The sequence below is a fragment of the Protopterus annectens genome, chromosome 13.part0, assembly GCF_019279795.1.
Source record: "Protopterus annectens isolate FY-2018-M chromosome 13.part0, PAN1.0, whole genome shotgun sequence".
In the NCBI taxonomy this organism is placed as follows: domain Eukaryota; kingdom Metazoa; phylum Chordata; order Ceratodontiformes; family Protopteridae; genus Protopterus; species Protopterus annectens.
In genome coordinates this window covers 1,321,243,228-1,321,257,618 of record NC_056747.1, presented here as the reverse complement: position 1 = coordinate 1,321,257,618, position 14,391 = coordinate 1,321,243,228, and positions in this window count along the sequence as shown.

Here is a 14,391-nt window from a genome sequence, read left to right as displayed (position 1 = left end):
AGACATCAGCATTCTCTAGAGTAAAGCGAGATTCTAGGGAGTGGAGTTTTTTGTTTAGGCTCCTAACATTCAGCAGTAACACCTTTAGATTTTCTTGGTTTTGATTTGCTATGGCAGAAGTACTTTCAGTTTGGCATCGCCTAAATAATGGTAGTATGGGGGAGGACAATGTTTTAGCTAATTTTTGAAAGCCTAGAGGGGAGAGGTGCAGTCTTTCTCTGGCAATGCACTGTGGTTTGTTGGCCTTCTCTTTCCATGCTGGCAAATATTGCACCTCATGCAATGACACCAGAAACTAAGCCAGTTATTAAAGTCAGTCATTAGTTCATTTTGAGGCATCATTCTTGGGAAAGGTAAACTGCTGCTCATTGTTAGACCCATACCAGCCCGGGGAACATATTCCAAGAGCTCCAATACATCTCTCTTCATAGAGTCTAGGGAGGTATGTCTCAGGTCATTTATACCCACATGGACTCTGACTGTGTCATACTGGTACTTGTCCAATGACCTGAGTGCATGTGTAATTTGGAGGATCCTGGCCTTGATAAGCAATTGACTATGACTTTCTCCTTACTCAGCCTGGTGAGAGGGACATCAGTGTGTTTCACAATGGAGTCTGCAATGACCACAATGTTGAATTGTGTGATAGCTTATCTTATGGGTTTAGAATTAGAGGCTTTATGAGATGTGGCTGTATGTGTTGATGTGGGTATTGTTTTGAAAGAGTGCATTCAGGGTTGCTGAAGGTACTTGTTATGTGCACTTTGTCTAGGTGGTCTTTGCGGTTTATGAAGGTTACATTTAAGTGCCTCATCCTCTGTTGGTCTATATGTCTGCTTTGATTTACGCCTGAGGTGTGCAGTGTGTGCACTGCTGACAATCTTATTGACATTAGGAGTGCTTTTATGTGAGAGATCTGCCTCCAATGACATTGTGTAAATACATTTCTCACATACCATATCAGTTTGTTTGAGGATTAACTCATTGTCAGTAAACATGAGACAATTTCTACACTGCCTCAGGATGCCCATATTCACCAAGCTGGTAATGGAGATAGTGGGAGAGTTTATCCATGGCAAAAGACCCTTTTTTATTGTTTAGACAGTTGAAGTGAGAATATAAAGTAATGTCAGGAGTATCCAGTTTAGATTAAAAGCATTACAAAATCTTGCTCTAATCTGGATTGTCTTCTTTTTTATTTTGTCAGATCTTGCTTTCATTATCACTCATTAAAACTACACTACAGTTAATCTCACCAGTTCTTTCACATTAATATGAACTTCCACAGGGGGTCTATATCAGATGAATGAAAAATCTGTTCATCGAATACGTAAAGATGGAAGCGTCACGGAAATTGAAAATGGTATTGTGGGGTCTCAGTACAGTGAGGATTAGGGTATTTTCCCTTAACTCACTGTAGTGCGATCTCGGAGTTAGAATATATATTTTGCCGGGGGTGCAGCCCCCCCACAATACCAATTTGGATTTCTGTGACGTTTCGATCATTACGTATTCGATGAATGGATTTTTCATTCATCTGATATAGACCCTTCCACAGGCACGTTCTCATTTTTCTTTGTAACATCACTCATCATACCATCCTGGAAGAAAAGCTGGGGAGAATACTGTCACGACTATTTTCCCCTTGTGCAAGACCTACTTTGTTATTTTTTAATCACATTTTTTTTTAGTTTTATATGTTACACTACTTTCTGTTCCTGCAAGATTCAGCTATCCATGTTTGTATTAGCATCCATCTCCTTTAGTTATAATTTAAAGCAGTCTAAAAGCACTCTGTTGTTGATTGCTGCATACCATTTTGAGAGCAACTTTTAGAGTTGTCAATTCAACTTTTGGAGTGCTAATGAAGGTTTCTCTTGTTAATTTCTTTTCCAGGAACCAATCAGTCCTTATTTTCAGTACAGTTTTTTCATTTGCAATTTCTTTTTTTCTTTTTGTTGAATTAATTCCATGCAAAATTTTGCTAAAAGCATATCTAAAAAAGCACATTTAAAGACCAGTTAACTAATAGTCCTAAACAGATAAGTTTATTATGATTTTTTTTTCAACTACAGCTGCCTGTTATCTTAATAAACTATAGAAAAGTAATATTGCAGTCAAATGAAATCATGTATATCTCTTTTTTTATTGAGTTATGAAGATGGTTTATTAAAGATGAAGTTTAATGAGGGAAAATTTACTTTCAGACTTTTTTGTATACTACAGCTCTTACTCTCTTCAGCCAACCATTCCTCTCCTTCTTTTCGAGTCAGAATCCCTGCCTAAGAATCAAAAAGAGATAGAAACTGAAACGGTAATATATGGGATTGAGACACGTAAAACCTCTAAAGTTAAAGGTAACTTTTCCTACAAGTAGTGATACCCAAATTCACTTTATCTGGCTGCCTTCCTTGATATTTTAGAATCTTCAGCAGAAGGGAAAATCTCCTGCTGTGATTAACATATCTTTATAAGAAGACATGATGTGCTAGTACTATTGCCCCTACAGTTATCTGCTTGTCCTGAGATAATATGGTCATCTTCTGTTGCAGTTGGTTAATCAGGCTGCTTTGATGCCTCTGTCGTCTTCTGCTTTTTAGGCTCCTTGATTTGACAGTCCTTCTTACTTAGAAGAAAGGTTCTTTACCACACTCCAGTGTTGATTTTCTCAAAAGATAAATGGAGATTATGGCTGCAGAATCCTTGTTTTAAGGAAGTGAGAAAAAATCCTGGTTGTGAAGGGGCGGAGGTGATATTCATGTACTGAATTGGAATCCATGAATTTGGTTGGTTGTGTGGACTTGTGTCACCTCTTTTGGGTTACAAATCTGGGCTCTGTCTTGCTGAATAAGGAAAATTTAAAAGATCAGCATGTTACAAAAGTTGCAATTTTTAAACAAAAAAGTATGGTTATCCCACTCCTGTGCCATTGGTAAGTTGGGGAAGGGGACTTAGTAGAACAACTAGAAACTGACCTCCAAGAACTCCCTAGTCCTTAAATCAGCTTACTGTATATTCCACAGTCATGAACATGGTACATAGCAAGACAGTTTTCACATCTTTTTTTTAACGTATCAGCAATAAAATACAGTGGATAAACAGAGCATAAGCAGTGAGGAACATAATTCATTTATGTCTTATACTATTTTCATACCACCAGGGTTTTACTGTTTATGTAATTATTCTTTATTAATTTATTGACATTAAATACCAGTCAAGTCCAACTGAATAGGTGTCCATTTTCAACAGAGGCCTTTGGAGAAAAGCTCAAAATTATTATAAAAACATTTAAGAACAATAATTTTACAATCTTCAAAAATAATACAAACACATCTACAATTTAAATAATTATATTAAATTAGATAACATGTGAATACATTGGCTAAAAACAGATGCATGTTATAAGGCACTAATTTAATATTTAAAGAAAAAAATTCCAGTTTAGAGAAATTAAAGTTTAGTTAGCATGATACAAACAGGAACTGCAATATGAAGTGAGAGAATAAAAAACAGGGATGTAGCATATTTAGATAATGACAGAGGGGAAGTAAGAAGGTATACGTTATAATTAGGTGTTTGTTCATATTTAAGAATATAGTTTATCTTGTAACTGAGCAAGAACAGAGCCAAATTTGGGCTTGGATGTCTTTCAGAATGTTTTTAAAGGTCTAGAGTGAGAATATTGACCCAAGGTATGTGCACAGTTCTTCTAAAGTGCCTTTTCTTGCAGATAACATTTGGCTGTAACTCATTGAAGGCTTTACCATCTCAATGAGCAGTCAGAGGAATGACAAGATGCAAAGTAGAGGAAGGTGGTGCTAATGAGTTAGATTTAAAAGCAAATGCAGAAAAGGCATTGAATCCTCCTGTTGTCTCCTACATTAAATGCAGAGACAGCATTGAGTGTTCCCACTTTCTCCTTCATTAAATACAGAGAGGGCATTGAATTCTCCTGCTTTCTCCTACATTAAATATGGAGAGTGTATTGAGTCTTCCTGCTTTCTCTTACACTAAATGTAGAAACTTCATTGAGTCTTCCTGCTTTATCCTACATTATTTCTTAAAACAACCAATCCCAATATGTATGCAATTCAGTAGACCAAGTAGATAACTGAATTAAGAGTTAAGGACTTCAGCATTAAATTAATAGTTTATACTTATCACTTAATCTCTCATCTTCATTACAGATATATGATTAATGCAAATAATCCTGTGATGCTCTTGCTGATAGATGGGTTATAAATATATATGTCTAGATATTTTGAAATTTAAAATTCTTGAGTTGGAATTACTGATTTATTTAGTAAGAAAGAAGACAAAAACAAATAATTCATCAGGCAGTGAAACAAATATCAGATAAGTGATTTACAGCAAATTTTTCATTTGCAAATAAAACTATTATAGGTTCATTGGTTCATAGGTTCATACTAGGCTATCTGCCCGAGGGCATTTACAAGCCTAAACCATAGTTTAGTTTGGGGAACTATGCCCATTATTTTGCTGTACCTCTGTCGAGCAGTGACACTGAGGTAATCCATCTCCCATCCATTGGTCAAGATTTCTCTTGAACAAGGCCAGCAGGTGCTCTGCCTCATTTTGTTCCACAGCATAGCGAGTCTTTGGGTGATGAATATAGGTAATTATTATTATTATTATTATAGCTGAAACTATATCTACTTTGGATTTTCTTTGTTAAAAATTCTTTATTTTACCCCACTAATTCATAGGTTCATAGATTAGTACTAGGCTAACTGCCCATGTGAGACATTTTAAGCCTAGCCAATTATCCCCTGTGAGATTCAAACCCTGTATGTTGTGTTTGTAAGGCAAACACCTTAACCATTAGGCCACCCTCCCAACCAAGGTGTACAAAAGTGAGGAGGATATTGAAAAAAAAAATCTTGGACTGGTGGTTAGTTCAGAATTTCATGGAAAGCACTCCTGCAGATAAGGCGGGATTTAAAATAGGGAACTCTAAAGTAATTTTCACATGCATGGATAAGTTACACAGAATGGCATATTTTACTTCAAATGTTCATATGTAATTGCTAGGCTAACAACCCCATGGGTGCTTTTTAAGTCTAACCATACTTTCCAAATGTATTTGACAAGTTTTGATACCACAGGGTTATTTTAAGGGGTATACTTAGACTTGAATATAGGTGGTCAAGCATTTACAGGCTGTCAGTGTCTAATAGAGACAAAGCTGCCAGCAAAGGTGCCAAACTAGGTATACATTTCTGATTTCCAATCCACTGGTCCATGTTACAATTGAATAGCATTATGGAAGAACTCTGCTTCATGTGGAAGAGAAGGGGTAGTTTCTGAGACACACACCCATCTCTCCAACATGTCATGTTTGTGTTGCAGATGAGGTTTAGGTCCCTAGATCTGATACTTCTGATATTTCGTTTGCATATGTGGAATTGGCCCATCAGAGTGGGATCAGAGCATGTTTTGTAGGCCAGGCATTGATTGCTTTTCAGCAATCTGTAGGAGATTAAGTGCAGGGATAAGGCTTTGAGGTGGTCCACACTGGACATGTTTATGCCCTGTATTCTTTTTGTGAAGAACCTCTGTGGAGGTTGCAATTGCTGCATATGCCTGCTCAAGTGCATACCAAATGGGGCTTTGTACTTAATGAATCAAGTACAGTGGAACAATAACATGCTTGGACCTAGATGTCATACATTTGCTTATAAATTGCTCAGCATAGAATGATTTCCTTACTACAGTGGACACATGATGCTGAAAGGTAAGATTACTGTCTACATGCATTCTTAAATCCCTGACTGACCACTGGGTCTACTCTTGGGGAGGGATGTATTATTAATGTGGTACTTTCCAGGGATAGCCATCTTCCCAAATGATACTATTACGACTAACCCCTTTTTGCATAATATGCTTAGATAGGGCATTGTTGCTAGAACCTATCTTTATGTTGCTTCTTTATTCACTCAGATACAGGTTGTAAGTACGTGTTTAAGGTGTCTTCTAACTGCCTTACTCAGCATGTGGTTTACATTGCTTATTGTGTAGTGTTTATCTCCCATTATGTGGGTAAAACTGATAGGATGTTCAAAGACAGGATTAGGGAACATCTATACAACATGAGGATAGGTTCTAGCAACAATGCCCTATCTAAGCATGCTATGCAAGAAGGGGTTAGTCATACCTTTCGTTTTTTTTGGTCATTGACCATACCTTTCCTAGTATAAGAGAAGGTGATATCAGGAACTGCACTGAGAGTAAAGAAAGGAGATTTATTATTCAACTTAGGGCAGATAGGGGGAAAGGCTTAAATGAAAAAGCCTCCCCTAAACTTGAATTGAAATCTAGGCATTTAAAAGTGTAATGACTTTTTAATTGATGGTTTTATGATTATGTATGTATATATCTATGTGTGTGTATATATATATATATATATATATATATATATATATATATATATATATATATATATGTATTTTTAATTTTTTGTCATAGAATGTTGTTTTTTGTTATTTGCATATTTGCTTTCATGGTGAAAGTTAGTTATAAGCTTACATTTTATGTTGTACTCAATATGTGTTTAAGGTACAACCTAATGCTTTTTATCATGTGATTTTTTTTATCATGTGATTTTTTTATCATGTGATTTTTTTATCATGTGACTTTCATCATGCAGTTTGATTGGCCAGGTTGCTGTATTTAAACTTGGTTATGGGGTGTGCAATATTTTGGTCTGATGAAACTAACTGTGAAAGCGCTTACCTGTTCTTGCGCACTGGATTTGCTTTAATAAACATGCTTAAAGTTTACTTTTATGGTCCTTCTACATGTTTGCTTCGTTATATATACTGTTGGATTATTTTATTCAAGCTTCTTTTCATTCAACGAGACATTTATCCTTTGGTGTGCTGTTTGGTTTTCTTTTTTAAATTTCAGAAGTAGTTTTTTAGAAAATGTAATTTCTAAGTGCCTGTACCAATCTAAGGCACTGCTAACGACTGCTATGTGATATCAAGCCTCACACAAACACAGTGCCTTTATACAGGCTAAGAAAACAAGTAAATATGCAAAGTAGCCCTCTGGTCAATCACAATAAGCAGATTTTAAAGTTCCCTTAATGATTTTCAGCATGAGACCAGGCCACACTCCACTGACACTAGAATGTTGACCTAATGTTTCTAAGTTTTAATCCCTGAAAATAGGCAGGAATGCAGAATTCAACATGTTAAATGCAGTGGGAAAAAAACAACAATATTCTAAAACTATTTAAAGTGCATTTTGCTCTTTCTCTCTCCAGAAACAAAAGATTAGCTCTAGTCCCAAACTACTTCAAACTGTCCTCTAGAATGAGTGAAAAACAATAATTTAGCCTACCTGTGTCACTTAATCCTGACATACACTCAGGATTATCTCTAACCTTGGAACTTGTATAACTAATTTAGGTATGTAACCACTGTAAATATTGTATCTTAAACTTAACTGCTTGTTTAGTCATGTAACCACTGTAAATATTGTATCTTAAACTTAACTGCTTACCTTGGAGCTTTTCTCCCCGGGCCTCCTCTGAAAATGGACATGTATCCAGTCGGACTATCCCGGTCAACAAATGTAAAATAAATAAAATAAAATAAATACTTTCTGAGAAGTGATATTAACCCTGATGTTCATGAGGTCAGTGCACTAGGTATTGCCTTCTCTTAGTTGGACACAATGGCAGTCCAAGTTTACAAAGGCTATGAAGAGGTTCTCAACAAAACTGCAACCAAACTACTGAAGTGAAGTTGCATACACATGGTCCTATCCGAGACCAGCAAGAATTAATGTCTCTCTGATCCTTGTTTTGCCAGGAGGAAAGCAGTAGCATTAATCCCAAACTATCTCCTATAAAGCAATTTTCAGGCTTTTCAGTGATTAATAATCTCTAGGAAGGCCAGGAAATAATGTCTCTCTGCTGCATCTCTCTCCAGGATCAAAACAGAAGCAATAATCCCATTGTAATTCATTAGAAACACTTCCCAGGCTCACTAATGATTGGTAGTCTAGTCCTAGATGCTACAGATTTTAAAAGTATGATGAGGAAAAAGGATTAATGTTCTGAAATTGTCATTGTATACTACGTGATGAGTGTGATGGTATGAAAAAGAAGATAACTCAAGGTTTAAGAGTCTAAGGGGGAGGCCTTCCCAGTTGATTGGTCAGTAGCCAGTGGAATAAGTATGTGAGAAGAGATTGGAAGGAGTGTCCAAAGCCAGATTTATGGTAGGGGTGGGCAGCTGAAAAGCCACCAAGTCACAACAATGTCTGCTGTTGATATATTACACAAATTATCTTTGACTCTCAGTGCTGTACGATGTTCTCCATACTGGCAAAGAAAAGATGGTGTATACAAAGATTCACAGATCTTACTTACAAATATTTCTTATGTGAAGCCTATTCCTTTTTCAATTGTCTTCTTTATGCATTGTTACCAATTTCAATTAATGTAAGATGAAAGAGAAAACAGTTTTGGAATACTGTTTCCAAAATACCATGACGTTATAGAAGGACTCGTTAAAAGTATGGAAAGGATCCAGTCTATATGAAGATAATTATGATAAAGACAAATCTTAAAGTTTTGTTAAAACTATTTGCCAATGCACAAAATATTTTATGTGATAATATGGTGGGTAGAAAAAAAAATGACTAACTCTCTAGATGGTATTACATGTGTGACCCATTTTAATAGAGTAGCACACCAATGGAAGAAAGATATTTTGAAGAATTAGGACACAGACATGGTATTAAAATCTGACAATCGAGTAAAGGTTTGATCCTATATTACGGGAATAGAATAACACATTATACAGTGGGTAATATTTAGCTGAATGTAATGTGTGACTATGGATATGGCTGGCTTCCATCACCAGTGAACATTTGTTAGCACTGCTGTCAGTGTGAGGGTACTTAATCACACGTGATGGCCATTCCAGAGAAGTTTAACTGCTGAGTGAAATGGGTGAAACCATTAAATTATCCTTCGTCAATGACATTCCTATACAATATGACTGCTGGGTATTAGGCCTAATGTATTTTCAGCATAACAGATAGTTGCAGATATTTAATTTCACTGTTCTATCCACCCAACAAATCATACTTTCTAGTCAGAGTGAGTATGAAAATGAGACTTTTTCTTTTACTACATGGCGGTCGTATCTTCTTGAGACCATTATAAATCTTAGCGGAGTATTTTTATAATGATTTATATTGTTTTCACTATTATTTTCTTCTTTGCTAAAAGAAATGAAAATAAGTTAATTAAACTAAGATAAAAATGAAAATGCCTGCATGCTGACAATAAAGCAGTCTCAGGCAATGCACCTTTGTACGGGGTCCATGATGAATTCTCTTTCTTGGGTATGGACAAAAGGAAGATTACCATGGAAAACATGCGGTTTCCTTCAGACCAGATGTCAGGTTACGTTTATTGTTCTAGTACCATAATGTCATTTGTTGATAACCCATTGGCACTGATGCCACTCTTCCCTTCAGCTCCTAACCACCACTACTCCCAAAAGTCTGATTATGCATAGCCAGACATGAGACACACATGCCTTCATACCTGCTGTGATCACATTACTAGAGTTTCTTTGTATGATCCTGCCTCTTGTGTGCCAAAGTTCAAGCTGTCCATGCACTACAAAGTATACGAGTTTACACATGCCGCATTCTAAGATGGTAGTATTTTCTTCTAGAAGGTTTATGTATGCATCTCATTATCCTATTTTACTGTCATGTTTATTAGGTACTGTTAATTAACAACAATGTCCATGCACTTTCCAAAAGAAACATAATTGGCCATCATTTATCTAATACTTCCCTTCCATGGCAGGCCCTTGGAGCTACAAAACTGAAAAATCCAGACAGCTGGCACTATGTGTCAGAACTGTCCCTCTGTATTATCAGGTCAGTCTTTTTTTTTAAATGAGTTCCTTAAATTGACCATGTTTGAGACAGTATTATCAAAATAATTATTCAAGAAACAAGCCTGCACATGATATGTGTGATCTCTATCATTTTAACTGTTTGCATGCTTACCACATGGCCTGCCTATGTTCTTGAGTTAGAATACATGGGTCTTTTAGCTAGTCCTTTAGTCAGCAGTAATTGTAAGAAAAATAACTCAACTGGCAGCAAAACTATTGTTTTCTCAATGCACCTGTGATAAACTGAGAGGCTACCAGCCCAGCTAGATAGAATTTTGTAAATAATTATATGCTATTTGTAAACATTAATATGATCCACAGGCTTCTTTGACAAATGTAAGAAAACTGTGTTATGTGCTAAACTTCAAAAATGTAACCACAGTGCTCCCTGCTGGAAGAAAGTGGATAAGTAAAGAATTTAACAACTGTGTGCGATCTCAAGCTAGGAGACAGGATGTCTGCAGCTGGAAATTCTTTCTATTGTCCTAGGACAGACCCCAGGATTCATCAAACCCTACATGGAGTGTAGGAATAGTACAGCAGCTGCTGCACGGAATATGGCTGTCGTGTGATTCAGTAAAGGGCTCCCAGGCTGTGCACTCCTGCACTATTCCTGCACGGACACCACTGCCTAATGCCAATTACCTCATTTGCTGGTGAAAACCATGCAAATGAGCTGAATTAGTGATTCAGCAAGCAGGCAGGTATCCGTGCTGGAATAGTGTAAGAAACAGAAATGTGTTCAGTTACTAGCTGAACACATTTCTGCAAATTAGAAAATGCAGACATGACAGCTTGAAATAAAGCATGTATTGTATTTAGTAGGCATGCCAATGGCCAAATATATGGCCACTGGCATGATAAATAATTTTAATGTTTTAAAATAAAACTTTTTTTGGCCAATCTTGGCCGTTTAAGCTTAGGGCAGCGGCATACAAATGGGATTGTGCCGAAAACAAAAAAAGGGGGAAAAAATAATTTTCTACAGAAATCTGCATTTTGCCATTATAGTCAATGGCGTGCAGAATGAAAACAATACCAGGGAATAGTGATTACTAAGGGGAAAGGCCCAGTCTAAGTGTGGTAACTATGGAGTAAGGCAATGGTGTATGCAAATGAGGGGATTTATACTGAATCACAAATTTCTTCTAAGTGTCAGACTGTACCTAGCTGTGTAGATGTTCTAACACCACCAATAAGACAGGAGGAGCAGCTAACATGAAAAGGGGGTGTTTCATGCTTGCTGTAAGCACATTGGAGCTCAGTGGCCCATGTTTGCCCTTAGCTAAGCACAGCTAAGGAAGGGAGTGTGTCTGAGGCTATTTTGTCTTATTCCATGAAATGCAGAGCATGTTCGCATCCAAGGGAGGGCCAGTTCTACTTAAAAGTGTCTAGTTTAGCTAAATGGGTGTGTGCGGTGCGCTCTGGGCCTAAAGAAAAAAAATGCAGGTGGAATGTATCAGACAATCACACAGAAAGCAGCCCAGCACACTACTATAAACTATGTGAACACCTTTCAGTCTGTTTTTTCCCACAAACTCTACACCACTGGTGTATACATTCGGGGGAATTTTAAGCTGACAAAACTAACAAAACATGTTAGGGGCTGCTGTTGATTTGCTCTATCAGTATGTGCTAGAGACTGAGGGTAGTGAGGAGGATAATGCTGACAACCAACTTAGACCAAGGAGGAGGAGAAAAGTGTTCAGACCCAGGGTAAGCAACCAGGGGCTACATGATCTGGATATAGTAGAGTGCTACATGGTGGACAGTGACATACTTCAGAACTTGTTGAGCTGTGCTGGCCTCATCTCAGACCCTGAACCAACAGAGGGGAACCCATCCCAGTGGATACCAAGGTATATGTAGCCTTAAGAATATTATATTATTACAGGTACATTTCAAAGACCAACTGGGGATATCATGGGGTCTCACAGGCATCTGCATCCAGGATATTCCACCAGTTCCTGGATGCCATGCGACCACATGCTACTGAGCACATTTACTTCCCCAGCACCTGTGAGGTGAGGACCAGCAATATGCATCTCTTCCACCGTGTAGCAGAATACCCGGAGGTACTGGGTGCCATAGACTGCATGCACATCCACATCAAAGCACCACACAATGACCAGGGTAGGGTCTACCTAAACCTTAAGGGGTTCCACTTCATCAACTGCCAGGTCCTGTGCAATGCCCAGGGCATTATCATGAATGTGTGTGCTGGCAGCCCTGGAAGCTACCACAACTCTCACATCTGGCATTCACACAGCTGTAACAGGCATTTGCCAGTGGGGACATCCCATATGGCCATCTGGTGGGGGATCCTGGCTAAACATGGAGCCATGGCTGATGACACCCATCAGAAATGCACATGCACCCACACAAGAACACCATAATGAGGCACACACACAAACCAGGATCATTATAGAGTGTGTGTTTGGGATGCTCAAGTCACGGTTCTGCTGCCTTGACATATCTGGTGGAGCCTTGCAGTACTCTTCAGCTACATGTACACACTTGTTCATAGTATGTGCCATGATACACAATATGATCCTGTGGAAACAGCTGCAGCAGGAACAAAACGGGGAAGGGTCACACAGCCCCCCACCATTGCCAAGGTCTCCACAGGCACAGAGGGACTCAGAGGAGGAACATCCTGAGCCTGCCCCTGTAGGCAGATGGAGTCGTGCCCAGTATGCTCTGTCCTTGGCAAAGAGGTAACACATAGCACATACACTGATACTGTAGGGACTAAGGGACTGATCTCTCACTCTTTCTGACTCACACACACAGTAAAATGGATGCTAAACATCATACCACCTATACCTTACCATGTATAGGAAATGTACTGCATGCGTCTGGCATAGACAGCCCTCAAGCACCATCCTCACAACAGCCTCAGGCACAAGGTAAGTCAGTCTCCTTAACAAAATAAATGAATGGAGTGGAATGTTCTGATAGCATATCTATGGTATTGATTCAAGCATGCAAGGGAATGGGGTGGCTTACCAGGATAGCAGAAGAGAACTGACAGATCTGTGGGGCAGATGGAAGTGTATTCCCATTACTGGCCTACCCACACTATGCAGTACCACCCTAGTTGACAAACACCACTGCAGTATATGTGATGAGCCAAATAACTTGGGGGTCATAGGTCACATGCAGGGATGTCAAAGTGGGGGTCCCATACCCAACCCCAGCCTCACCCTGCAGATCAGCTGTAGAAAACCATACAGAAATGTCTGGAAAAGGCCCACACATGGCGAAATTCATGAAATCCCTACCTATGGACTTTTACACAGTGATATCACAGCAGGTCTGGCAGTGGCAGTATGGCTTTGAAAGGTAAGAAGTCTGAAACTACAAATGTTTATGCCAGAACAATCTGACCTGTGGTTGATACTGTTATGCCTGTATTCTCAAAGATAGGGCACACCCCTATGCTAAATGGGACCAAAATGTTAAGCAAATATCAGCACAGTCTCTGCAAATGTGTATTGTGTACAGATGTGTCAACCCCCATAGTCCCATAGAAATGCAGTAACATGTTCCTAGCCTTAAGCAGCATCCAGCCATCAACTAGAGTGATGCCTCAACATAAACAGAAAGCAATTGTCAGTAACACCAACAGTCAACTTACTGGTACCATCCCAGGGTTGTCAACTGCCTGCAGCCTGGGAACATATGATCATCAGAATGCACTGCCTTGCTACAGATGGCCTGAATCTGTCACACCTGGCCTACAGGCCTCTGGCAAATGCCCATGCCTCACCCACAGTCACCTTAGAAGTCCCTTTTGTCAGGCTTTAGACCCATAAGCTCTGTGGTGTGTGTGTGATAACTGCGTAACACAATAGTACAAGCAACTAGTTAAGTAGGAGTTCTAATCTCAGTCCTGGCAAATGTCAAAGTGTGTGTGTGTGTGTGTGTGTGTGTGTGTGTGTGTGTGTGTGTGTGTGTGTGTGTGTGTGTGTGCGTGTTTACAAGTTAATGCATTTGGGTCCTTCCTCTTTCCCTCCTTAGCAGTCCTGCAGATATCAGTCACCTTAGAAGTCCCTTTTGTCAAACCTCACCTCCATAAGCTCTGTGATGCATGCGATAACTGTGCAACACTATAGTACAAATAACTAGTTAAGTAGGAGTTCTAATTCTAGTTCTGGAAAATGTTTGTGTGTGTGTGTGTATATGTGTAGTTTAAAGTATTTTGTGGCCTCCTTCACCCAGTACATCACCCATTGCCATACTTTACAAAGACTGGTGATGTTCCTCACCTTAGAACTACCTTTGGACAGCCTTCACCATATAAGCTCAGTGGTGCGTGCAATAAATGTGTAATACTGTAGTAGCAATATATATGTAGGGGTTCTAATCTCAGTCTGGACAAGTGTGTGTGTGTGTGTGTGTGTGTGTGTGTGTGTGTGTGTGTGTGTGTGTGAAC